Genomic DNA, 25409 nt, shown 5'->3' with positions numbered 1-25409 from the left:
TTTTAAAATTAATGAAAGCTGTCTTAAGCATGCAGATAGTATTATATTTTTAAAAAACTATTTTCTAGTTTTTACATACAATGAGCATTCTATTTTTGTATCTAACTTTCATTCTTCTGGATAAAAATAAAAGGCTTTTCTCTACTACATATAAATTATTTTGAGTTCTAGGTCATTCGGAAGTAGGAACATCAATTAACTTAGATCAGCAGCGCTGAACCTCAGTTCAGTGGAGAAAAACAAAACAACAACAACCGAAAAAATACCAAAAAGGAAGAGAGAAATGGTGGTTCAGTCTTAGATAAAAATGCTGTATATAAGATAAAAGATTTTTCTGGATGGAATCTAAGAGAAGCAAACAGTCAAAACCAAATGTTACAATGTAAGAATAGCAATCGTAATTAGCTGACAGTATTCATTCATTCAACAAATATTTGTTGAGCATTTACTCTGTGCCTGGCATTATGCTAGCCCCTGGGAATAGAAGGATGACAGATCAAAACTGCCATATGTTCATACTGGTAAACATAAAAACAAATGTGCAGTGGAATGTACATGATGATTTCAGGTTGTTAAAAGCATTTTAAGCCAAACCAAAGGATGACAATTGCTAAGCTAAGGTCATAAAAAGGTCTCTTTGAGGAGATTTTTAAGCTGACACACACAGGAAGGTAAGAAGCTATTCATAGACAAGGGAGCAGCATTCCTAATTAAGAAGGAAAAAGTAAGTTGCCATTCAAGAGAGTTGTGTAATTTCTGTGAATGCTTGTCCTGAAAATTTAAACTGTTTCACCTGAATTAAGATGATAATCATTTGAGTTGGGAAAAACTAAGAAAAAATAATTATATAATATAAAAATATGATTTTTAAATGTTGGACAGTAGACCATACATTTAATTATTTTTTTCATCTCAATCTGTCCTGGAACATGCAGTATATTACATATCACATAGGTCCACACTGAGGCATGTCTTAATCACAACTAATTAAATTGCTTCTTGTGCTTCATAAATATAATTTAATATGTTTTGCATAATTTACATTAACATATTATGCAGGACATTATTTTTGAAGACACACAGCTTACATCTAAACAGTGCTTATGATTTTCCATATTCAATTTGTACTTTAATCATATTATTATTTTGCCTGTGAGGAAACTGAGGTAGGCAAATATTATGCAAATTATTTCAGGGCATTGAGCTAGTAGGTGGCAAAATAAAGATTTAAACCATGGAGGACTGGCTTCAGAATCCATGTATGTTATACTTATCTAGGCTGCATTGCTTGAATTTTTGTTTTAGTTCATGTTTAACCAAATATAAAAAGTTCATAAGGAACTTTTTTGCTTTACATATCATGTTATATTTTGACTATATTTTTCATCAACAAGATGAAAACTTTAAAGAAATGGTTGTCTGGTTTCCAGCCAGTTCATCTTCAACTCCCCAAGCCAAATGCAATAATTCTTACATTGCACAAGTTTTTTAAAATGCAAATCCTTCCAGACAAGTGAGGGTAAATTTATCTTGTAGCCAAAGCAGACATGCATTGGCTTTGATCCTTTGAAGAAAATATTGAAGACAAAAAATTACAAGTAAAGCAATGGAGGATTTGTAAAGTGGGCTTTATTCGACATGGATAGAGATAAACAAAATGGTAGCATGATCCTAGGGAGGCATACCTCATTCATTTCCCTCTTTCTCACTTCATGATTTTAAAATTCATTTTACAAGTTGATTTTTCTATTTGTCTTCCATAACCATTTCTTTACAACATTAATACTGAGCAAGACTTGAAGGTACACATTGTAGGAAGACCTAGATGATTGTTGGAAACCATCTACATAAAGGACTGTAATAAACTGCAATAGAAGGTAAAAATAAACTTTGCATGTTATTCTTTTTGCATTACGTAGATGATAACAAATAAAACATAACAGCAGTATTGAACACATGGGAAATATCCTCTTACGAATTCTTTCACTGAAATTTAAAAGATCATCCTTCAGAATAATTGAGCTCTTCTCACTGAAAGTGGATATTGTTATTTATAAATATGCAGAATAACTTCTGAAAAGAATTCTTAGAAATACTGTATGTCAACATATGTCAAAGGACCTTCACTGTGTCCCCATCCAAATCTCATCATGAATTGTAGCTCCCATAATCTCCAGGTGTTGTGGCAGTCAATTGAATCATGGGGGTGGTTACTCTCATGCTGTTCTTCTGCTAGTAAGCAAGTTCTCACGAGATTTGATGGCTTTATAAGGGGCTTTTTGCCATTTGCTTGGCACTTCTCCTTCCTGCCATTATGTGAAGAAGGACATGTTTGCTTCCCCTTCTGCAATAATTGTAAGTTTCCTGAGGCTTCCCCAGTCATGCTGAACTCTGAGTCAATTAAATCTCTTTCCTTTATAAATTACCCAGTCTTGGGTATGTCTTTATTAGCAGCATGAGAAGAAACTAATAGAGGCCTCATGCTTACCTCCATGCACACTAAACTTAAACATCTTATCATCATGGTAACTTTTCTGTTTTCCCTATTCTTCCCACTAAATCTCTGAAAATATGAAGTCTAAATAAACTAAGAACTATGGCTTAGTGTTATTTACCTTTAAAATTTTATGTAACTGCTTTGTGTCTTCTATATGCAATTTACAGGATTTTTTTGTATGGTTCTCTCAACATTCATGAATAAAATTTGAAGACCTATTTGCTTTTAGTTTATAGGAAACAAAATAGAACCTTATTGAATTTTACTGTTGGTCTTAGAAAAAGTTAACAAGGTGAATTGATTGTGCCTCTGAGAAGATAAGATTTTATTGCTGTTAGTATTAGATTCTCTAAATTTAAATGTGTTTCTTCATCGATGATGAGTAAATATGTGGAAAGGCAAAATGTTAGCAGTGTCTTACTTCTTTCAATTCAGAACTGCTTCACCTAAATCTAGTTTGTTCAAAATAAAACAAAGGATACCTAAATTTCTTAGGCTAAATAAGAGTATAAAGTCACACTTTTAAACATATCATGTCAGTGAATGTCAAAGTCTTGATTATAATTCAGCCACATTTACTCATTGCAAATATAAATGTTTAAAATATAATAAACACTTATATACAAACACAATATAAAAATAACCAAAATACTTCATTTTGCAAAAACCTAAAGCTGTTTCATTCAGGCAATGTCTACTTCAATCTATTCTTTACTATGTCAATCTATGCTCCAGAGAATTTTTTCCTTGTATGAATGGCTTTGTGTTGGCATATACTCTTTGAATAGAGATTTATGCTACACTCATTCTGACAACATTTTGTTATTTGCAGAGAAAAGACAAGTATTGAGTATTGTTATGGTACATTTGATTGCATTAATATTAGAAAGAAGAAAAAATACCACTGAAAGAAGTCACATTTGAAATGAGCTTTTTGAGCTTTTTTGTAGTCACTGCCTAAATAGATTTTTTTTTTTTTTTGAGATGCAGTCTCGCTCTGTTGCCCTGGCTGGAGTGCAGTAGGACACGATCTCAGCTCTCTGCAAGCTCTGCCTGCCAGGTTCAACCTATTCTCCTGCCTCGGCATCCTGAGTAGCTGGGACCACAGACACATGCCACCAAGCCCGGCTAATTTTTGTATTTTTAGTAGAGATGGGGTTTCACCATGTTGTCCAGGCTGGTCTCGAACTCCTAACCTCAAGTGATCCACCCTCCTCGGCCTCCCAAAGTGCTGGGATTACAGGTGTGAGCCACTGCACCTGGCCCTAAGTAGATTTAAAATAAGCTTTCCGGATGCACAGACTAGTAAACACAAATGCCAAAGACTTGCCTTCCAATTCTCCGTCTACCTCTAACTCAGGCTGTTATCTTAGGACAGTTAAGCAAATTTTCTAGCCTTAGTATTTTCATTTTCAAAATAAAAAATAAAATATATTACATGTAGTTCTATGATAAATAGTGACATTTTCCATGTGCACTTTATCACTAAACATGAATTAACCAATATTTTAATTTTTAAAATGAAAAATCTAATTGATTGCCCATGGATCTATGACAAAAGAGTGATATATTTCATAAATACTTTAGCTAAAAGCATATGAATCAATTAATATTTTAGTTTACTACCAAGGTAAAGAAAATAAATGTAGTATTGTTTCTTCATCTCTGGGTTACTACATTGAGGAAAAAAGATGAGTATGAATTAATATTTGAAGAAATATTTCTCTTAAGTCTCTGTTAGGTAGCACACAAGGACATACTACTGGTTCTCCTTTGGAAAATGTAACATTTGTATTGATTGATGTAACTTTCTCCTTACTTTCCTTTGGATTCCAACTTGTTTCTGTACATTGCGTCTCTCTGGACCACACAGCTCTCTTGTGTTACTGTGAGAATAACAACACCTCTGTTGCAGCATCATTAGCGGTATCCCACAGAGGAAAAGCACTGGTAACACGCAGCAAAACCTGTATATTGCTCAGGAAATGAGAAAGTAATAAAAGATGGAAAGAATAGGAGAAAAGGAAAGTCATGTCTTCAAATGTAAGAAGATCTAATTTTTATACCCACAGTTCAGACACGTAATGAAGCATACCACAAATAAAGAGAATTCAGTAAGGCCGGGATCCTATAATATTAGACTTGACAGTTATTTTCCCAGATACTCAATCCCTTAAATGGTACTTTGACAACAGAGACATCAGTTGCAAAGCAAACCAGTTTCAAAATATTAGTGAAAGAAGTACTGAAGATAATCTAACATATAATCACTGGAGGATAGGCTTAATGAAAAATAAACCACAATGCCTTTCTAATATGTTATCACTACTGAATACTTACTGTATCTATCCACCTGCCAGAAATATACAAAGCTGGATACACCTAGAGATAAATGAGTTACATTCCTAACCCTAATCTGTTCCATCTATTTACTTAAGGAAATGTGTGCACTACGTCGCCTATGAAAAGCAGTCAGGAAAATACAATGTAGATGGTCGCTACTTAATCTCTAGTCATTTCATCCTCAGATACAGTATAATGTAAAGATTACTTCTTAAATGAGTTGTTGTCAAGACTGGATTTACGCTATTGCTACCATAACCTATAGCTAGTGACCACATGAACCCTAAATAAAACCAGAATTTGTTGTCCACGTTTCTTGTTTCATTTACCTGTTTCTCCTTCCTCAGTTTTCCGTTTGCATTTTCTTATCACTTAAAACCATCATTGATCACAAAAATTCACATTGAAGACTGTGAATTTTGATCAATGAAATAAAAATTTTTAGAAGAAAATTATAAAAATGAATAATATTCAAGAAATCAATACTTTTTACCAGAACACTACTGTTATACTGGTAAAGAGGGCACTGAACTGAAATGAGTGGAGCCTAATAGAGAAACTATGCTAGCTACTCATAGTGAATGTCTGCATTTCAATAGCTTAACAAAATTGAAGTTACATCTTACTCATATCAAAGTATGATATGGTTATTTCTGGTCAGTAAGGGGAACAGGGAGTGACATTGCTATAAAAATAATAAGAAATCAAGGACCCAACTGACAGAAGCTCTGTAAATCCACATCCAATTGGTGGAATGAGAGAGACACTGGATACAATTGCACAGAAGATGTTTGCGCAAGACCTGGAAGCTGTATTTATCACTTCTGCCAAAATTCCATTACAGAAACCCTGCAACATGGTCTCCCCTAACTGCAAGGAATCCTGAGAGAGATAGTCAGCTATGTTTTCAGGATAGAGAGGAGATGAATTTAAAGAGGAACAATCAGCCATTTCTTCCACAGTCTGTCCTCCTGTCAATAAAAAATCATTTGCAGGCCGGGCGCAGTGGCTCAAGCCTGTAATCCCAGCACTTTGGGAGGCCGAGACGGGTGGATCACGAGGTCAGGAGACCATCCTGGCTAACACAGTGAAACCCTGTCTCTACTAAAAAAATACAAAAAACCAGCCGGGCGAGGTGGCGGGAGCCTGTGGTCCCACCTACCCGAGAGGCTGAGGCAGGAGAATGGCGTGAACCCGGGAGGCGGAGCTTGCAGTGAGCTGAGATCCGGCCACTGCACTCCAGCCTGGGCGACAGAGCGAGACTCCGTCTCAAAAACAAAAACAAAAACAAAACAACAACAACAACAAAATCATTTGCAGTCTTATTTTAACTCACACACCATATTCTCTTGTTACCTCGAAAAAGAAAACCAGTGTCTATCCCAGGTACTCCTTATATTTCAAAGTCCAGTATCTCAGTTAGAGCATACTATTTATGTTCAAATGTGGTATCACACAGTCTGGAAACTTGTAAACTAAAAATAAATTACCTGCCCTTACCCAGCTTCCACAATGTGCAGTGGTAAACTAAGGATAACATTATCTTTGTAAAAATAGCCTATGTTAAAATAGAAGAATAAGAGACATGCAGCAGTCATACGTACATACTGGTCCCTGGCAGTAATGAACTCCTTCTGCATCCCCGTGCTAGGAAAGGAGGGATTTATTTGCTTGGCCTCAAGATCTCTGGCGTTCTTTGTAGGCACTTGATTCCAATCTTTAGGAGTTTCTTCATGTCACAACATCCTTGATGATTACTTCTGAATTGGGCACTGAGGAATGTATCCTGTGTGGGAGAGGGGTACTTCCTTCTGTTTCAAAGATTTAGATACCTAGGAAGGTTTTAGAACCGCAGTACATTTAGATGAGGTTTTTGGTTTTTTTCTTTATCAATTTTATTCTCTGCAGAGCTTAATAGACTTCTGATCCAGTTGCCATTAGTCAATTACATGTGAGTAAACATATCAAAATTTTCTTCTAGCTTAAATTTCAGGCCTGGCTTTTTTTAATCCTCATGCAAACTGAAATAATTAGCCTAGATGGGAAGAAAAGTTTCCTAATTTAATATTTACCAAAAGATTGATATGCTCTCTTGGAGAAATCTTAGTGGATCTTTGCCATGCAAATCCCTTTTCTAGTAATACCTCTTACTGTTTAGTCACTGGAAGTTTGAGCCTTTCCCAAATTTGTGTGGCTTCAAAATTTCTCACCATTTCTTTCTACCTGTGTTCTGAGTTAGTCAATTTTTGTCTCTTTTTAATTTTATTTTTAATTTCACCACGCGTTCTCATTTATAAATGGGAGCTAAATAACGCATACATGTGGTCATAGAGTATAGAATAATAGACTTTGGAGACTCTTTTCTCTTTCTTAATAACACCTTTCTAAAACATTAAGTAAATGTTAACAAATATGAACCTTCTCACCTTTTCCAACTACTTCTCTAAAGCTACAGACTTCAGTAGGACACAGTTTGTCTTCAGAATTATTACAGATAGCTATAGTTTTCTCAGGTATTTTGCCACTAAGTAATAAAGGTCTTCAACTTTTCAATCTGAAGTTGCTATTTCCTAATCATCTGCAACATACATGCTAAACTAACAAGACCACTGCTGCCCCCACCATTTGTTCTACATATTTATGAATTAGGTGAAAGCTATCTCATATTAAATCCCAGCATTTTTGAGGCATAGCAGACTACAGACAAGTCTATATGATAACCTTGTAACATTCAATGCTAATATATCTGCTTGTAGATTGGCTTGTTTTTCTCCATGCAATACATAATTTCCTCCAGCTCTTTTCTGGGGGCTCCAATTCCCCTAGGTTAGGGCCTCTTCATTCTAACTATGAAAATCTCAGAAGAGAAAAAAGGAACAAAGGAGGCACCGATAATTCCTTAAAACTGGACAGGACTGATACTCACCGTTTCTCATAGCATTCTTGGCTAAGGACTAGTAATAAGGCCACACATACAGGTAAGGAAAAGGTAGGCTAGATAACATAATCCCTGACTATGTGTCTTTTCTATGGAAAGGGATATGACTCAGGGAACAATTGCTGCCTCCATTTTTTATGGACTGAATTAGGTTTCCCCAAAATTCATATACTGAAATACAAATTTTGAGTTCTTAGATTGTGACTGTATCTGAAGACACAATCTTTAAGAGGTAATTATGGTAAAATGAGGTCATTAGGGTGGGCCCTAATTCCGTATGACTGATGTCTTTGTTAGAATTGCAAATTTAGGCATCAAGAGACACACTCGCACAGGGAAGAACATGTGAAGACACAAGGAGGCGACAATGTTTACATAAAGTCAAGGAGAAGGGCATGAAACATTCTTCTTTCATAGGCTCGCATAAAGAACCAACCCTGCCGAAACTTTGATCTCAGACTTCTAGCCTCAAGAACTGTGAGAAAATAAATTTCTGTTGTTTAAGCCATTCAGCGTGTGGTGCTTTTTTATGATGACTCTGGCAAACTAATATGGCATTACACACAGGGGATAAGAAAATAATCCAAATAAGTATATGCATCAACTACCATAAGAGCAGATTGAGTTCCTATCCTAAAGGAAAATACTACTATTACATAAATTTTAGAAATGTATCTAATAAAGGTATAACCATGGGTAAAGCACATAAATGTTCTTACTATTAACATATATATGAATTTAGAATGGAAAGGCATTATATACTAATTCTTGTCCCAATCAGAAGGTTTATCTGTACCCCTCAAATAACTATGACCAGAATGAAGGCAGCAGTTACATGAAGTAGCACAAAGAACCCCCACTAAAGATTTAATGGTACCCAAATCCCTTTTAAAGTATGTCTGTGTCTATATTGGTTAACTTTTTCTTATCTGAAATACAAATGCCATATGATCTCACTTATAAGTGGAAGCTAACTTCGGTTACAGATGGACACAAAAAGAGAACAATAGACACAGGGGCCAACTTGAGGAAGGAGGATGGAAGAAGGGTGAGGGTGGAAAAGATAACTATTGGGTACTATGCTCGCTACCTGAGTGATGAAATCATTTGTACACCAAACCCCAGTGACACACAATTTACTTATGTAGCAACCCTGCACATAACAACCCTCTCATCCTAACAGTAAAAGTTGAAAAAGAAACAAAACAAAATAAAACCCTGTACTGAAATCTCCCAAAGCTGTTGCATTATAGGGAAATGACCATTTTTCTCAAGTTTTGTATTAGTCATTGTCTAGCTAAACAATTTTTAAAAAATTGTCACAGAAGGAATTTCTGCATTTAAATGGGTGGTGAAGAGCTTGAGAGCTACATAAGAGCTGATAAAATAATCCAGAAGAAAAAAGACACAATACCCTACTAGTTTTGCCTCTTCATGAGAAGCAAATGAAAATAATGATGTTTCTATGTCCCAGAAGTCTTGATCAACTGAAAGAATCAAGAAACACAGCAGCTTAATCTGTTGATGAGAGTGGGAGTTGAAATTATAAAGGACAAATAAAGGCTGCCAGAAAAGTTAGCTGATGTAGAAAGGGAGATGGTCCTTCAATATTTTGCTGATATCCTCCAGTAAAAATTAAGTTGATCCTGGAGTCTGGGAAATAAAATATTCAGTAGTTGAAAACATTCCCCTCTCCATTATAACAAGCAGATTAGGGAAGAGAGGAGCCAAAGTGTAACAATAGAAATGCCCTTCTCTTTTGGTATCTATGCTCATCATTTTACTCACATTAAGAAACAGTATTCTGGCCTGGCGCAGTGGCTCAGGCCTGTAATCCTAGCACTTTGGGAGGCCAAGGTGTGCAGATCAGGAGGTTAAGAGATAGAGACCATCCTGGCCAACATGGTAAAACCCCATCTCTACTAAAAATGCAAAATAAAATTAGCTGGGCGTGGTGGCATGCACCTGTAGTCCCAACTACTTGGGAGGTTGAGGTAGGAGAATCGCTTGAACCTGGAAGGCAGAGGTTGCAGTGAGCTGAGATTGTGCTACTGCACTCCAGCCTAGTGACACAGCAAGACTCCATCTCAAAAAAAAAAAAAAAAAAATAAAGAAAGAAAGAAAGAATATTCTTTCATTTGACATGAGTCAACTATTTATCAAATAAAAATAGATATACATCGGCTTGCCCTTTTTTTCCCCCTCCTTCTCCTCTTTCCTTCTCCTCCTCTTCTCCTTTTCTCCTTTTCCTTCTCTTACTCTTCCTTATTCTTCTTTCTTCTTTTTCTTCTTCTCCCCCCCATCAACAATGAGAACCACAAAACTCCATTAGTCATTGCAAGAATCTCAAGATCTCTAGCACAAGGCTCAGATGTGTCTTCTTTCATTTTCATAATCTATGAACTTATAAAATTAATAATTTCTAATATGTTTTATCTAAAATAATAAGAAAAGAGAAAAAGAAAAAGGAATACTCATAATTGATAATAAATGTGGCTATAAATAGCTACCTAATAAAATTATGTATAGAATCCACAGTTCTTATTTCTTTAACTGGTTAGGAAGCTATCTGATATATTTATCCTTTTTTTTTTTTTAAGGCCATTTACTTTAGCCATCAAAGAGGCAAAGAAAGACCCTTTCACACATTTTCTTTTTGTCAGTGAGACAGAAGTGTCTAAAGCATCCAGGAAGTCTTTTCAATTTCAAGTTTAATAGGATCATCTTGGGAGCCAACAAACCTGGAACAGCAGAGGTCAGGTTTGACTGGGTTGGAAGCAAAAGTGCTAAAAGTGGGTTATTGGAATTAGGGATGGGAATTGAAGCAAGATGGCAGAGTAAGACACTCCAGCAATCATTGCTCTGCATAAAAATCAACTTAAACAAATACCTACATGCAAAAATATTTTCCCAATAGCAAAGGAACACAGGTAAGAGACCACAGTACCTGATTATAGCACAATATTAAGAAAATATTCATTGAAGAGAGTAAGAAGAACAGTAAGACATCATATGTGCCACCTCTCTCCCAACCATAGGGAACACAGCATGGGAAGAGATACCATTCACTTGTGAGAGAGATAGAGAAGCAAGCATAGGACTTTGTCTTGGACTCAACGCTAGGCTTACCATCGTAAAAACCAGTACTGGGCAGACACTCATGACCCTGCATTTCAGGTGAGTACAAATTGACTAACTCTTTAGAACTGATTTGGTGCCTGGTGGGATCACACAGCCCCACATGCCAGGTGTTTTTTGAGAACTCAGCCCCCGGCCTGTACCATTGCTGAGCCAATGTCAGTGGCCCTGGGCCTCAGACAGCCCTAAGCAACAGGCAGCTCTTAGTGGCTCCTAGCTTCATGACTTAGTGTCCCAGCATCATGCCTGCCTTAATGAATCCCAGGCTTCTGGTGGTGCCATGCTGGTTGAATCCATCCTAAATTTCTAATCTGCCCCAGACAAAGTGAGTTTGTGGAGACTGCAATAAGTATCTACTTCTTCAAATATGCGAACATTGATGGATAACCATAAGGATCAAGAAAAATTTTGGAAATATGATACCACTAAACCAGCAAAGTAAAGGTCAAGTTACTGAGTTAGGCACAGAGATATATGAACAACTTGAAAAATAATTCAAAATTAATACTATTAGGAAGCTTAGCAAACTTCAAGAAAATACACAGAAAAGAGATTAACAAAATAAGGAAAACAATGTGACCAGAATGAGAAATTTAATAGAGAGGTTGAGATAATAACTAAAAACCCAAAAATGTTGGGGCTAAGAAATACAATAAATGCAATGCAAAGTGCAATAGGGAGCACCAATAGCAAAATTTATCAAGCACAAGAAAAATATCTGTGAACCTGAAGAAAGGATGTTTAAAAACATAGTCAGAGGAGACAAGAGAAAAAAAGAAAAAATAATAATAAAGAAATCTTACAGGATTAATGGGGCAGCATAAAAGAGCAATTTTTTTTTTGAGTCGTAGAAGTCAAAGAAGAAATAGACAAAAGTATAGAAAGCTCATCTAAAGAAACAGTTGAAGAAAATTTTACAAACCTGGAGAAAGGTGAAACTATCCAGGTACAGTAAGCTCAAAGGTCTCTAATTCTATTCCATCCAAATAAGAGTACTCTAAGAAATCCTATAATCAAACTGTCAAACATCAAAGACAAAGAGAGGATCTGGAAAGCAGCAAAACAAAAGATAATATATAAGGGAGTTTCAGTATTAGTAGCTGATGATTTCTCAGCAGAAACCTTATAGGTCTGGAGAGAGTGGAATAATATATTCAGAAGTGCTGAAGGCAAATGCCAACCAAGATTATTATACTCTTCAAAAATTAAGGAGAGAGAAATAATTTACTATGAAACTTAAGTTCAGAGAATTTTCCACAACCAAAGTCATCTTACAAGAAATGCTAAAGGGAGTCATTCAAGCTGAAAGAAAAGGTTGCTAATGAGAAACACAAAAACATCTAAAAGTATGAAACTCACTGATAAAGTACACAGGCAAACACAGAATTATTTAATACTGAAATCATAGTATATAAATTACCTGTATCTTTAGTATTAATACTACAAGACAAAACTGTTAAAATACTATTAGTTACAGTATTTTTTAGGGATATGCAATATAAAAAGATGTAAAATATAATATCAAAACTTCAAAATGTTGGGAGGAATGAAGTAAAAGGGTAGTGTTTTTTTCAATCAAAGTTAAGTTATTATTAGCTGAAAAAAAGCATGTTATTACTATAAGATGTTTATTTTAAGACTCATGGTAACCACAAAACAAAAACCCGTAGTAAATACATACAAAAAATGATGAATCAAAACATACCACTAGAGAAAATCACTTATCTACAAAGAAAGACAGAAAAGTAGAAAGAATAATAAAATATACAAAAGAAATAGAAATCAATAAAATGGCAGTAGCAAGTCCTTATCTATTAACAATAATCTTGAATGTAAATGGAATAAATTCACCAATCAAAAGGCAGAGAAACTGAATGAATTTTAAAGATAGCAACAAAATAACTATATGCTGCTTAAAAGAGCATATATGCCTGTAAGGACACACATAGACTGAAAGTGAAGAGATGATAAAAGGTATTTCATGCAAATAGACATCAAAAGGGAACAGAATAGCTACATTTATTTTAGATAAAATAGGCTTTAAGTCAAACATTATTAAAAAAACCAAAAGTATCATTATATAAAAATATGAAGAGGTCCATTCATCAAGTGGATATAACAATTATATGTGAATTCATCAGAACCTAATATATAAAGAAAACAGAAATAGGTCTGAAGAGAAAGACAGACTAAAATACAATTATAGTAGGAGACTTCAACACCCCACATCCAGTAATGGACGGATCGTCCAGATAAAAAAATCAGTACAAAAACATCAGACTTCAACTACATATACAGAACATTCTATCCAACCACTGCAGAATTTATATTTTTTTCAACAGCACATGGAACATTCTCCAGGAAAGATCATGTGTTAGGACATAAAACAAGTGTAAGAGTTTTAAAAGAATTGTAAAGATGGAGATTATATTAAGTATCTTCTCGACCGCCATGGTACAAAACTAAAAAGTAATAACTTTGTATTAATCGATCCCAAAGTTGGAACATTGGAAATTCAAAAAACCCAGAAATTAAATGATGGGCTCTTGAGCAACCAATGGGTCAATGGAAAAGTTAAAAGGAACATTTTAAACATTCTTGAGACAAATGAAAATGGAAACACAACATACACAAACCTAAGAAATACGGCAAAAACAGTTCTAAGTGGAAAGTTGTTAACAATAAACACCTACATGAAAAAAGAAAAAAAAGAATGTATCAAAGAAAGAATCTAAGGGTGCACCTCAAGAAACTAGAAAAAAAAGAACAAACTAAGCCCAAAGTTAGTAAAAGAAAGAAATTAATAAAGATCACAGCAAGGGCCAGGTGCGGTGACTCACACCTGTAATCCCAGCGCTTTGGGTGGTTGAGGCAGGAGGATCATGAGGTCAGGAGTTTACGACCAGTCTAGCAATCATGGTGAAACCCCGTCTCTACTAAAGACATAAAACATTAGCCTGACTATGGTGGCTGGTGCCTGTAATCCCAGCTACTCAAGAGGCTGAGGCAGAAGAATTGCTTGAACTCGGAAGGGGGAGGTTGCAGTGAGCCGAGATCGCGCCATTGCACTTCAGCCTGGGTAACAGAGTGAGACTCTGTCTCAAAAAACAAAACAAAACAAAAAGATCACAGAAAAAGAAAAAAGAAGAAGAAGAGGAAGAAGAAAACAGAGAGAATAGAAAAAAAAAAAAAGAAAATATCAATGAAACTAAGAGTTGGCTTTTGAAAAATAAATAAAATTGACAAAACTTTAGCTGGCCTAACATCAGAAATACAAAGGAGATATTCCAGCTAATTTGACAGAAATGTAAAAGTTTATGAGACTATTTTTAATAACATGTCAAAAATTTGGATAACCTAGAAGAGATAAATTTATAGAAAATAAAACCTCTCAAGACTCAATTAGAGAGAAATATAAAATCTTAATACATCAATAATGAGGAAGAAGATTGGATCAGTAATAAAAGAAGTTTCCAAAAAAAAAAAAAAAAAAGAAAAGAAAAAACAGCCCAGCACCTGGTGGCTTCACTGCTGAATTCTATCAAATATTTAAAGAGCAAAAGACAATTTTTCTAAAGGTCTTCCAAAAATAAATATCAAAGGTAGAAATGTGTTCAAACTCATTTAACAAGACTGGCATCACCTGACACCAAAGCCAGACAAAGACATTACCAAAAATATCGTTTGGCTGTGTCCCCACCAAGATATCATCTTGAATTGTAACTTCCACAATTCCCACACATCATGGGAGGAACCTGGTGGGAGGTGATTAAATTATGGGGGTGGGTCTTTCCTGTACCATTCTTGTGATGTTGAATGAGCCTCATAAAATGGTTTTAAAAATGGGAGTTTATCTACACAAGCTCTCTTCTCTTGTCTGCCACCATGTGAGATAGGCCTTTTACTTTATGCCATGATTGTGAGGCCTCCCCAGTCATGTGGAATTGTAAGTCCAATAAATCTCTGTCTTTTGTAAATTACCCAGTCCTGGGCATGTCTTTATCAGCAGGGTGAAAAAGACTAATGCGGTAAATTGATACTGGGAGTGAGGCCCAGGCTGAGGTGGTCTCAGATGGAAATGAGGAACTTGTTGGGAACTGGAGCAAAGGTGACTCTTGTTATGTTTTAGTAAAGAGTCTGGTGGCATTTTGCCTCTGCCCTAGAGATTTGTGGAACTTTAAACTCGAGAGAGATGATTTAGGGTATCTGTTGAAAAAAATTTCTAAGCAGCAAAGCATTCAAGAGGTGACTTGGGTGTTGTTAAAGGCATTCAGTTTTGTAAGGAAAGCAGGCATAAAAGTTCAGAAAATTCACAGCCTGACAATGGGATGGAAAAAATAAATCCCATTTTCATAGGAGAAATTCAAGCCAGCTGCAGAAATTTGCATAAGCAATGAGTAGCCAAATGTTAATCCCCAAGATAATGGGGGAAATGTCTCCAGGGCATGTCAGTGGTCTTCAAGGCAGCCCCTCCAATCACAGGCCCAGAAGGCTAGGAGTTAAAAACAGTTTCCTGGGCTAGGCCCAAGGTCCCCGTGCTATGTGAAGCCTAGGGACTTGGCGCCCTGTGTCTCAGCCACTCCAGCCACAGCTGAAAGGGGCCAACATAGAGCTCGGGCTGTGACTTCAGAGGGTGCAAGTCCAAAGCCTTCGCAACTTCCATGTGGTATTGAGCCTGTGGTTCCACAGAAATAAAGAATTGAGGTTTGGGAACCTCCGCCTAGATTTCAGAGGATTTATGGAAATACCTGGATGCTCACACAGAAGTTTACTTCATGGGTGGGGCCGTTATGGAAAACCTCTGCTAGGGCAGTGCAGAAGGGTTATGTGGGATCAGAGTCCCCACACAGAGTCCCTACTGGAGTGCTGCCTAGTGGAGCTGTGAGAAGAGGGCCACCATCCTCCAGACCCCAATGTTAAATCTATCAGCAGCTTGCACCGTGTACTTGGAAAAGCCACAGACACTCAACACCAGCCCATGAAATCAGCCAGGAGGAGGGGTACACCACGAAAAGCCACAGTGTTGGAGCTTCCCAAGGCTGTGGGAGCTCACCTCTTAAATTAGTGTGACCTGGATGTGAGAACTGGAGTCAAAGGAAAACATTTTGGACCTTTGAGATTTGGCTGGTGTGCTGGATTTTGGACTTGCATGGGGCCTGTAGGCCCTTTGTTTTGGCCAATTTTCCCCTTAGAATATCTGTATTTACCCAATGCCTGTACCCCCAATGTATCTAGGAAGTAACTAACTTGCTTTTGATTTTACAGGCTCATAAGTGGAAAGAACTTGCCTTGTCTTCAATGAGACTTTGGACTGTGGACTTGTGAGTTAATGCTGAAATGAGTTAAGACTTTGGGGAACTGTTGGGAAGGCACGATTGGTTTTGAAATATGAAGACATGACATTTGGGATGGCCAGGGGTGGAATGATATGATTTAGCTTTGTCCACCCAAATCTCATCTTAAATTGTAACTCCCACAATTCCCATGTGTCATGGGAGGAAGCCAGAGGGAGGAGATTGAATTATGGGGGTGGGTCTTTCCCGGGCTGTTCTTATGATAGTGAATGAGTCTCACAAGTTCTGATGTTTTTAAAAAGGGGAGCTTTCATGCACAAGTCACCGTGGGAGATATGCCTTTCATCTTCTGCCATGACTGTGAGACCTCCACAGCCACGTGGAAGTGTAAATCCAATAAACTTCATTCTTTTGTAAATTGCCCAACCTCAAGTATGTCTTTATCAGCTGCATGAAAATAGAGTAATACACGTCTATATTCCTAACAAACATAGATGCAACAATCTTCAACAGAATATTGCCAAAACAAATTTGGAAAAATATAAAAAGACCATTCACACAAGATCACAATGTATGAATCTCAGGTATGCAAGGATAGCTCAATATGTGTAAAACAACAGATGTAATACATCTTATTAATACACTGAAGGACAAAAATCATATGATCATTTTAGCAGATGCAAAAATCACATTTGATAAAATTCAACACTCTTTCAATAACCTCTCAACAAATTAGGTATAGAAGGTATGTACTTCAAGATAATAAAGGCCATATATGACAAATCCGCATATAACATCACATTCAATTAGAAAAAGTTGAAAGCTTTTCTTTTAAGATCCAGAATGAGACAAAGATGCCCACTCTCACCACTTCTATGCCATACGGTGAAGTGGGACTTCCATACATGGAAGTCCTAGCCAGAAAAGGTAAGCAAGAGGAAGAAATAAGAGTTGTAAAGCAAAAAGAACCTGAGGCAACTCTCAATCGAGAAGTTTATTTAGCCAAGGTTAAGGACATGTCCAGGAAAGAGATCAGTGCCTTTCTCCAAAGATGATTTCGAGGGCCTCAATATTTAAAGAGGAAAAGTAGGCTGGAAGGGAAAGAGGAAATGTGTAGTAATTCACATGTTATAAGGGAAAAGGAACGGGTAGAGGAAGAACCAATTATATATTCATCTAGTGTCTAGTGCTCAATAAATCAGCACTTTACATAAGATAAGCTGATCATAGAGTAACTACCTGTGGAGATATTTAACCTTTTATATACAGCTCTCTGCTTAGGAACAAAAGGCAGTTTCTTGCTTGACTCAGCTTTCAGCTTAATTTTTTCTTTCTTTATAGTGAATTGGGGTCCCAAGTTTTTATTTTTCTTTCACAAAGTCATTCAGTTTAAAGGAAGAAGTTAAACTGTCCCTGTTTGCCAGCAAGATAGTAATATAAATAGAAAACCCTAAAGACTTCATCAAAAAGGTGTTAAAACCAAAAAGTGATTTTGGTAAAGTTGCAGGATACAAAATACATATGCAAAAATCAGTAGAGTTTCTATATAACAGTAGACTATATGAAAAGAAACTCACAAAAATTATATTTATTATAACTAAAACAATATGAATAAATTTAACTAATGAGATGGAAGATCTCTGCACTAAAAACTATAAAACATGGATAAAAGTAATCGAGTAAGACACAAATAAATGGAAAGATATACATTGTTTATGAATTGGAATTAATTAATATTGTTAAAATGTCCATACCACCCAAAGCAATCTACAGATTCAATAAAATATCTCTCAAAATACCAATGACATTCTTCTCAGAAATGGAAAAAATTCTGCAATTTGTACAGAACCACAAAATACCCTGAATAGCCAAAACAATCTGAGCATAAAGAACAAAGATGGAGACATTATAGTACCTGTCTTCAAAATATACTACAAAAATGCAGTAACTAAACCAGCATGGTACTGATACAAAAATGGACACAGAGTGGCAGCCAGTGAAGTCTAGGGAGTGCTGGGGCTTCCTCTCCTCTCCCTAAGGCTTTTGCAATATACAAAGGACTCTTTCTCTGGCTCTTGCTAGGGGCTCTCACATTTGCCTTATGGGCTCCAGGGCCAAAATGTGTGAGGACAGCTGCCATAGGTGAGAAAGCCACTGAGAACAACAAAACAGAACAAAAAGCCTAGAAATAAATCCACATATCTTCAGCTAAGTGATTTTTGGCAAAGGAGCCAAGAATATACAATGCAGACGGGACAATCTCTTTAATAAATTGTTTTAGAAAAACTGGATATACTCATGCAGAAGAATGAAATTAGACCCTTATCCCATACCACATACAAAAATAAACTCAAATGGTTTAAAAATGTAATGTAAAGCCTAAAATGATAAAATGCTAGAAGAAAACATAGAGAAAAAGCTCCATGATGTTTGCTGGGCAATAATTTTTTAATACAACCCCAAAACACAGGCAACAAAAGCAAAAGTAAATAAATGGTATTATATCGAACTAAATATCTTCTGCCTAGCAAAGAAAACAACTAAGTAAAGAGACAATCTACAGAATGGGAGAAAATATAGCAAACTCTACAACTGATAAGCAGTTAATATCCAAAATATATAAGCAATTCAAACAAATTAATAGCAACAAAACAAATAACCTGATTAAAACACAGGCTAAGACCTAAAAAAGTATTTCCCCAAAAAAGACATATAAATGCACAACAGGTATATGAATAAACACTCAGCATCATTAATCATCAGGGTCACGGAAGTCAAAGCCGCAATGAGATAACCTCTTATATCTATTGGAATGCCTATCATCGAAAAGACAAAAATCAAGTATTGGTGAGGATGTGGGAAAAATATCTTTGCACATTGTTGGTGGGAATGTAAATTAGTACAGCCATTATGGAAAATAGTACGGAGTTTCCTCAAAAAAATAATATTAGAACTACCATATAATATATCAATCCCACTATTAGTAGTAGGATTTACACGTATGTTTATTGCAGCACTATTCACAATTGCAAGTAGATAAAATCAATCTAAGTTTCCATAAATGAATGAACGGATAATGTAGTATGTATACACAATGAAATACTATTTACTATTAAGTCATAAAAAATAAGAAAATCTTGTTGTTTGTGTCAAAATGGATGAAGCTAGGGGAACTTATGAAATAAGCCAGTTGCAGAAACACAAATCATGCATGATCTCACATGTTCGGAGAACACAAAGAAGTTGATCTCAGGGGCTGGAATGTTTGGTAGTGGGGGTGAAGAGATGATGCCCAAAGGAAAATAAATATAATTAACAAGAGAAATAATTTCAAGAGATCTATTTTATAACCTGGTAATTGTAGTTAATAATTTTTCATATTGAAAAATAAGAGACTGAATACAAAGTTATGTTACCACAAAAGTAGCAACCATGTTAGATAATGCATCATGTTGTATGAGGTAAATACATACATCATTATCTGTCCATGTAAAAAATAAAAAAGTAAGAAAAAAACATAGTAAGAGGTTATTAGGTACAATAGTGAGATAGTGAGACAACAATGGAGTTGAACTACTCCTGGGAAATGAGGATTAAGGTGGATTTCTATTCCTATCACTGTGATATAATTTTCGACTGGCATGAAAATAATAATTTTGACAGATCCCAATAGCTACTAGGTGCCAGAAACAGTGTTGAATTACTTTAGCAAGAATGCCATATCTCTGGCTTCGAAGGTGGTTATAGTCACGACCTCACTGTAATGGTCATCTGATTTTTTTTTTTTTTTTTTTTACCAAACAGATAATGTAAAAGAGCAGTGTGATAAGAACATCATTTTTGCATCTTTTAAATTTTTAACAGTCTCACAGATCTCCAAAAATTTCCAGAAATGTGGCATTTCTTTGGTTTAATATTTTAGTAAGCATGGACAGTGTCATCCGTACCAGTTTCCACTGGATCCTTCAGGAATATAGCCCTCACTTTAAGAGTCAGAGAACCAAGCTATAGATTATGCTATTTGACAAATGTATCTACTTTAACTAAACCTGGCTAATATTTTAATTTATATTTTTGTAGAGACCAGGTCTCACTATGTTTTCTAGACTGGTATTAAACTTCCGGCCTCAAGCAGACCTCCTGCCCCAGCCTCCCAAGTTTCTGGGATTATAGGTGTGAGCCACCACACCCAGGCTATTTTAAAAAAAATTCTGAGGATCCAGTGTCCAATTGGTCACACCCACAATCCCTGTGGTTCCAATCATACTGCTTACTACTTGATAGGGAGTATACCAATTTGACAGGTCTATTGAAGAGAGGCTTTATTTAATTCTGAATATATTGCTCCTGTGTCTATAAAATAGCACTAGATAAAATAATATATCTATTTAGAAAATGTCCCCAGATAGATCTAATGTGCATTTCTTCAAAATATTAATAAAGCAATGAATACCGTCATGTTTTTCTTTTCTTCTTCCTTTTTCCTTTTTTTTTTTTTTAGACTGAGTCTTGCTCTGTTACCAGGCTGGAGTGCAGTGTCGCTCTCTTGGCTCACTACAACCTCTGCCTCCTGGGTTCAAGTGATTCTCCTGCCTCAGTGTCCTGAGTAACTGGGACTACAGGCTCGTGCCAGCATGCCCAGCTAATTTTTGTGTTTTTAGTACAAATAGGGTTTCACCATGTTGGCCAGGATGGTCTCGATCTCCTGACCTCATGATCCACCCGTCTTGGTCTCCCAAAGTGCTGGGACTACAGGTGTGAACCATTGTGCCCAGCCATGTTTTTCTTCAGTTCTTCTTACTACAGAGGTATCAACTTAGCCCTTGAACTCTCTTAGAACTCTGATATTTAAATTTAGCAGTACATTGGTGTTAAGTGGTAGTCTTTCAAAAAGAGTCCAAACTATATCTAGGCAAGGTTTTGACTGATTACTAGAAAATATTCTGATTTTCCAAGCTGATATTGTTTTATTATTAAAAGAAATATGAAGCTCATAATTAATTTTGTGACATAAAAATCAAACATTAGATAAAGCTAAAATATTCCATGGATTTAGGGGAGTTAACATGAAGCTTCTAGATATGTTTATAAATAAAAAACTGAAAACGAACAAGATGAATATATAATTATTGGTCATGAAAACTGATTTGTGCTGAAGACATGTGACATTTACTTTTCAACAATAATTTCTTGTAAAACTCATTTGCAATTTCTCGAGAGCTACCTTATATCTGAAATAGCGAGCATTTCCAGAATTTTGAAAAAGGAATTATAGTTTATTATGTTTTCCTAAAGATCTTAACAAAATAATATGTAGACTTTTTAATTGTTGTTAAATGAGACTCTCTCAATTTTATTTGTGGTTCAATGTTGCATAAATTAAGATTGGGTGCCAAAGAACTTTAAAAAATCTTTAAAAATCTACTGAAAGAGAAGATCTTTCTTTACCTATCAAAATACTAAAGAGTTGTAATACCCAGAGGGTTGTTTGACAGATAAGTAGAACAGCTGCCAGAGGGAGAGAGGACTTCAAAATAAGGTCTTGAAAAACAATATTTTTAAATGTACGATTCTAATATTTTTAGAAGACCCCAACCATAGGAATAGTTCATGTAATAAAAATTTAAGCTGAAACTGAAGGTAATCAAATGTAAATCTAACAAAATTCATTTTGGTAATGAAATGGAATGGAGCACATCAGACTGTCTAAATTACATTTGCTTCTTTGCAATCATTCCCGAAACCATTATGGTAGGTAACCTAATGTTTCTAAAAACCTAGCTACTCTTTATATGAAACACTTCAAAACATAAAACCTATAATAGCCTAAAGCTGAAAGTGTTAAAACTTGACTTTACAATTACTTTTATTTCTTCCAACACTAAAATCAATTTTCAAAGATAATTTCGGTGCCTGGAACTAACATATATATTTCTGTTCTTATTTCTACTAGTTTATGTAATCACTGGTTTCTCTCTATCATTGTTACAATTTGGAAGGCAGTATTGATCTGGTTTCCATTCTGTGTATTGAGGATACACGAAACCCTGTGTTGTAGATTCTACTTTTATCTGCAGGTACCACTTCCCTTATTATCCTAAAACACCAACATTCTTTTAGGAAACTCCCCTCACTCCATCCATTCTTGTTTTTCTATTGAAAGGCTTGAAGTGATACATTGTCTGGCCACCTGTACAAGAGAATATAATGATCCATTTGGGCTCTTAACTAGGGTTTTTCTTTTTCAGTTGAAAATCCTAATTAGAGATGAAGCTAAGGTGCTTTGTTTCTGGGATCTGCCTGCTGCCTGTGATCACACGTCCAGGAAGGATGCTTGAAATAATGAAGACAACACATAGAGAAGCAGAGACTATAGGAGAGAAAAATTCATGGATGTTTGTTGAATTCATGATTCCAGTCATTCCCAAATCACACGAGCATTTGTCCTTTCTGAGGTTCTGCCTCAGTTAGTTTGCATTGTATTTTACTTGCAACCAAAAATACAACCGAACAGATTCAACAGTGTTGAGGTTTTTATTTAGCACTGTATTAGTTCTCCATTGCTGCTGTTATAAAGTAAAATACACTTAGTTGCTTAAAAGAACACAAATTTATTATCTCACAGTTTTGCAGGTCAGATGTCTGAAATAGGGCTCACCTGGCTAAAAACAAGGACTTGGCAGTTCTGTGCTCCTTTCTGAAGGTTCTACAAAGAGTTTGTTTTCTTGCTTTTTCCAATTACCAGATGCTGCTCACATCTCTTGGCTTGTCGCCCTATTGCATCTTCAAAGTGAACAATGGCTGATTGAGTCTTTCTCACATAGCATCCTTCTGACACTTTTGCCTGCCTCTTCCACAATTAAGAACACATGATTAAGTTGGACTCACTCAACTAATCCAGGATAATCTCCCCATTTCAAGGTCACCCAATTATTAACCTCATTTTCATCTGCTACTCAAATTCCCCTTTGTCACGTAATACAAAATTTTCAAAGATTTCAGGGATGAGGACATGAACTTCTTTTGAAGGGTACTATTCAGCTTGCTATGGCACAAAGCATCAAAAAATACAGGGAATGTAAGATAAAACATGATTTACATATATATAATTCTAGCCTGAACAATAGCAATTTACTCAACATATTAATATTTAAGATAAATAAGAAAAATTATATAATTCATTCCTATAAAACAGTTGTAAGCATTCACATTAGCCATTTTTTAAAAATAAAAGGTTTAGGTGCATTTTGTTTTCTCTATGTCTATGCATTTTTGCTAGTGATATTTGCTTTCTTAAACATAATATGGAAGGTATGTTGAGTAAAACCCTGATGAAAATGTCAGTCATGGAAGAAATGCTAGATACTTTATATGACTGCTACTTATGCAATGATTGATTCCCTTTAAAAACACGTTACTCCATATTGAATATTTCCAGTGATGGAGACCTCACTATCAAAGAGTTTAATAAATAGCCAAATCTTTGGGCATTCAAGAATGCCCTTATGACTCTGCTCCTGTTGACTCTGCATGGTTTGTAATCTTTGCTGACAGACAAGGAAAGGGAGACTGACATTCAAAGCTTGTATTCAATTTCTCACAGTCACAGCTGACTGCAACCCTGGAAGCCCGTGAGAAACATGGTCTCACTAAGAGGCTGCAGCATCACTAGCTCTGCCTCTGTAATTCTTTGCTTTGGTTCAAGAGGAGAATGCAGAGGAGTTCAGGAGTAGGCGTTCTTCCCTGCAGGACAAACAGCTTGAATTGATAAAGCTGTGTATTACTGTAGAGCACAGGCACTCTCTCACCCTTTTGTATCATTCGAAGCAACATACTTTACACAAATACATATTTTAAAAGAAGGTCAAGGTTATATTACTTCTACTGATTAATTTTGTTTCTGAGTCAGAACTTGCACAGTTATAGAAAATACCTACTCTCTTTCACAATGATCATACTTGTAAACACAGTCAATAAGGAAGGTACAAAAAATTAGCACAAAATCTTTTGTTACATGAGTAGGAAGAACAAAAAAAAAAGCTTTGTTATGCTTAAAATTATATGCTTGTGTTATTTACATTATAAATTAAACAGTGGCTAGATTCTAGAACATTTATAAATGTATTTATATCTTATCGGAAATCCCAAAGTCAATAAAAGTATGCATAAATGGAAACAATGACTTCTGATATGCTACAATGTAACATAAGAAACATCATTATTGTATTTCAGGAAATCTTAGAAACATTGAATGTGTTTATCATGACTCTAATGAAACAAAAATAGCTAAACTTAATACTGATATTTAGGATATAATTTCAGGAAGTATGCCTTGATTTAGCAGAAGAAAACCCTGGATTTCAGTTCTGAATCTGCCATTTAAATACAATACATGATCCTATGCAAATAATAGGCTTGTAGTCTAGATGACACTGGACGATTATCAAAGCTCCTTTTTCCTCTTTCTCTTTGCTTGCTTGTAGAAGATTTATATATTTGTGGAATATCTCTATATTGCATTCGAACACGTCCTTGTGCACACATAAACACATACAGAGACACACTCCTATCTCAGTAACACTTATTCTTTAAAACAAACTGGATTAATTTAAAATGAGTTTCTTTAAGAGACACTAGGAACTCCAAAAAAGGTGGTGGTGTGGGTGGGGAAGGTAAGGGTTGGAAAAACTACCTATTGGGTACTATGTTCATTATTTGGGTAATGAGTTCACCAGAAGCCCAAACCTCAGCATTACGCGATATACGCATGTAACAAACCTGCACATCTTGAATCTGTAAAGAGAAAGAAATAGCATTTCTTAGATGTGACACTGTTGGTATTTGGGGCCAGGTAATTCTTTGATGGGGGTAGTAGTGAGGCTTTCTGGTTTATGGTAGAATGTTTAGTAGCATTTCTGACCTCTACCCTCTAGACAGCAGTGGCAAATTCTGGCCAGTTATGACAACTAAAAGTGTCTCCAGACATTGTCAAATTTCCCCAAGGGAGCAAAAATAATTACTAATTCAAGAGTATTGTCTATAAAATATTCTGCCGTAAGAGAAAAAATTAGAAACTTCATGATTAAGATAAAAAACACCATAAGCCTTATAACACCTTGGACTTTAATTGCACAAGATCTTTACTAATACATTAATATATACCTGACTTACTATCCTTTTCTTTTTTTCTGGTTTTGCC

This window comes from Chlorocebus sabaeus, chromosome 3 (assembly GCF_047675955.1).
Source record: "Chlorocebus sabaeus isolate Y175 chromosome 3, mChlSab1.0.hap1, whole genome shotgun sequence".
NCBI lineage: Eukaryota > Metazoa > Chordata > Mammalia > Primates > Cercopithecidae > Chlorocebus > Chlorocebus sabaeus.
Note: the sequence above shows the minus strand (reverse complement) of the source record.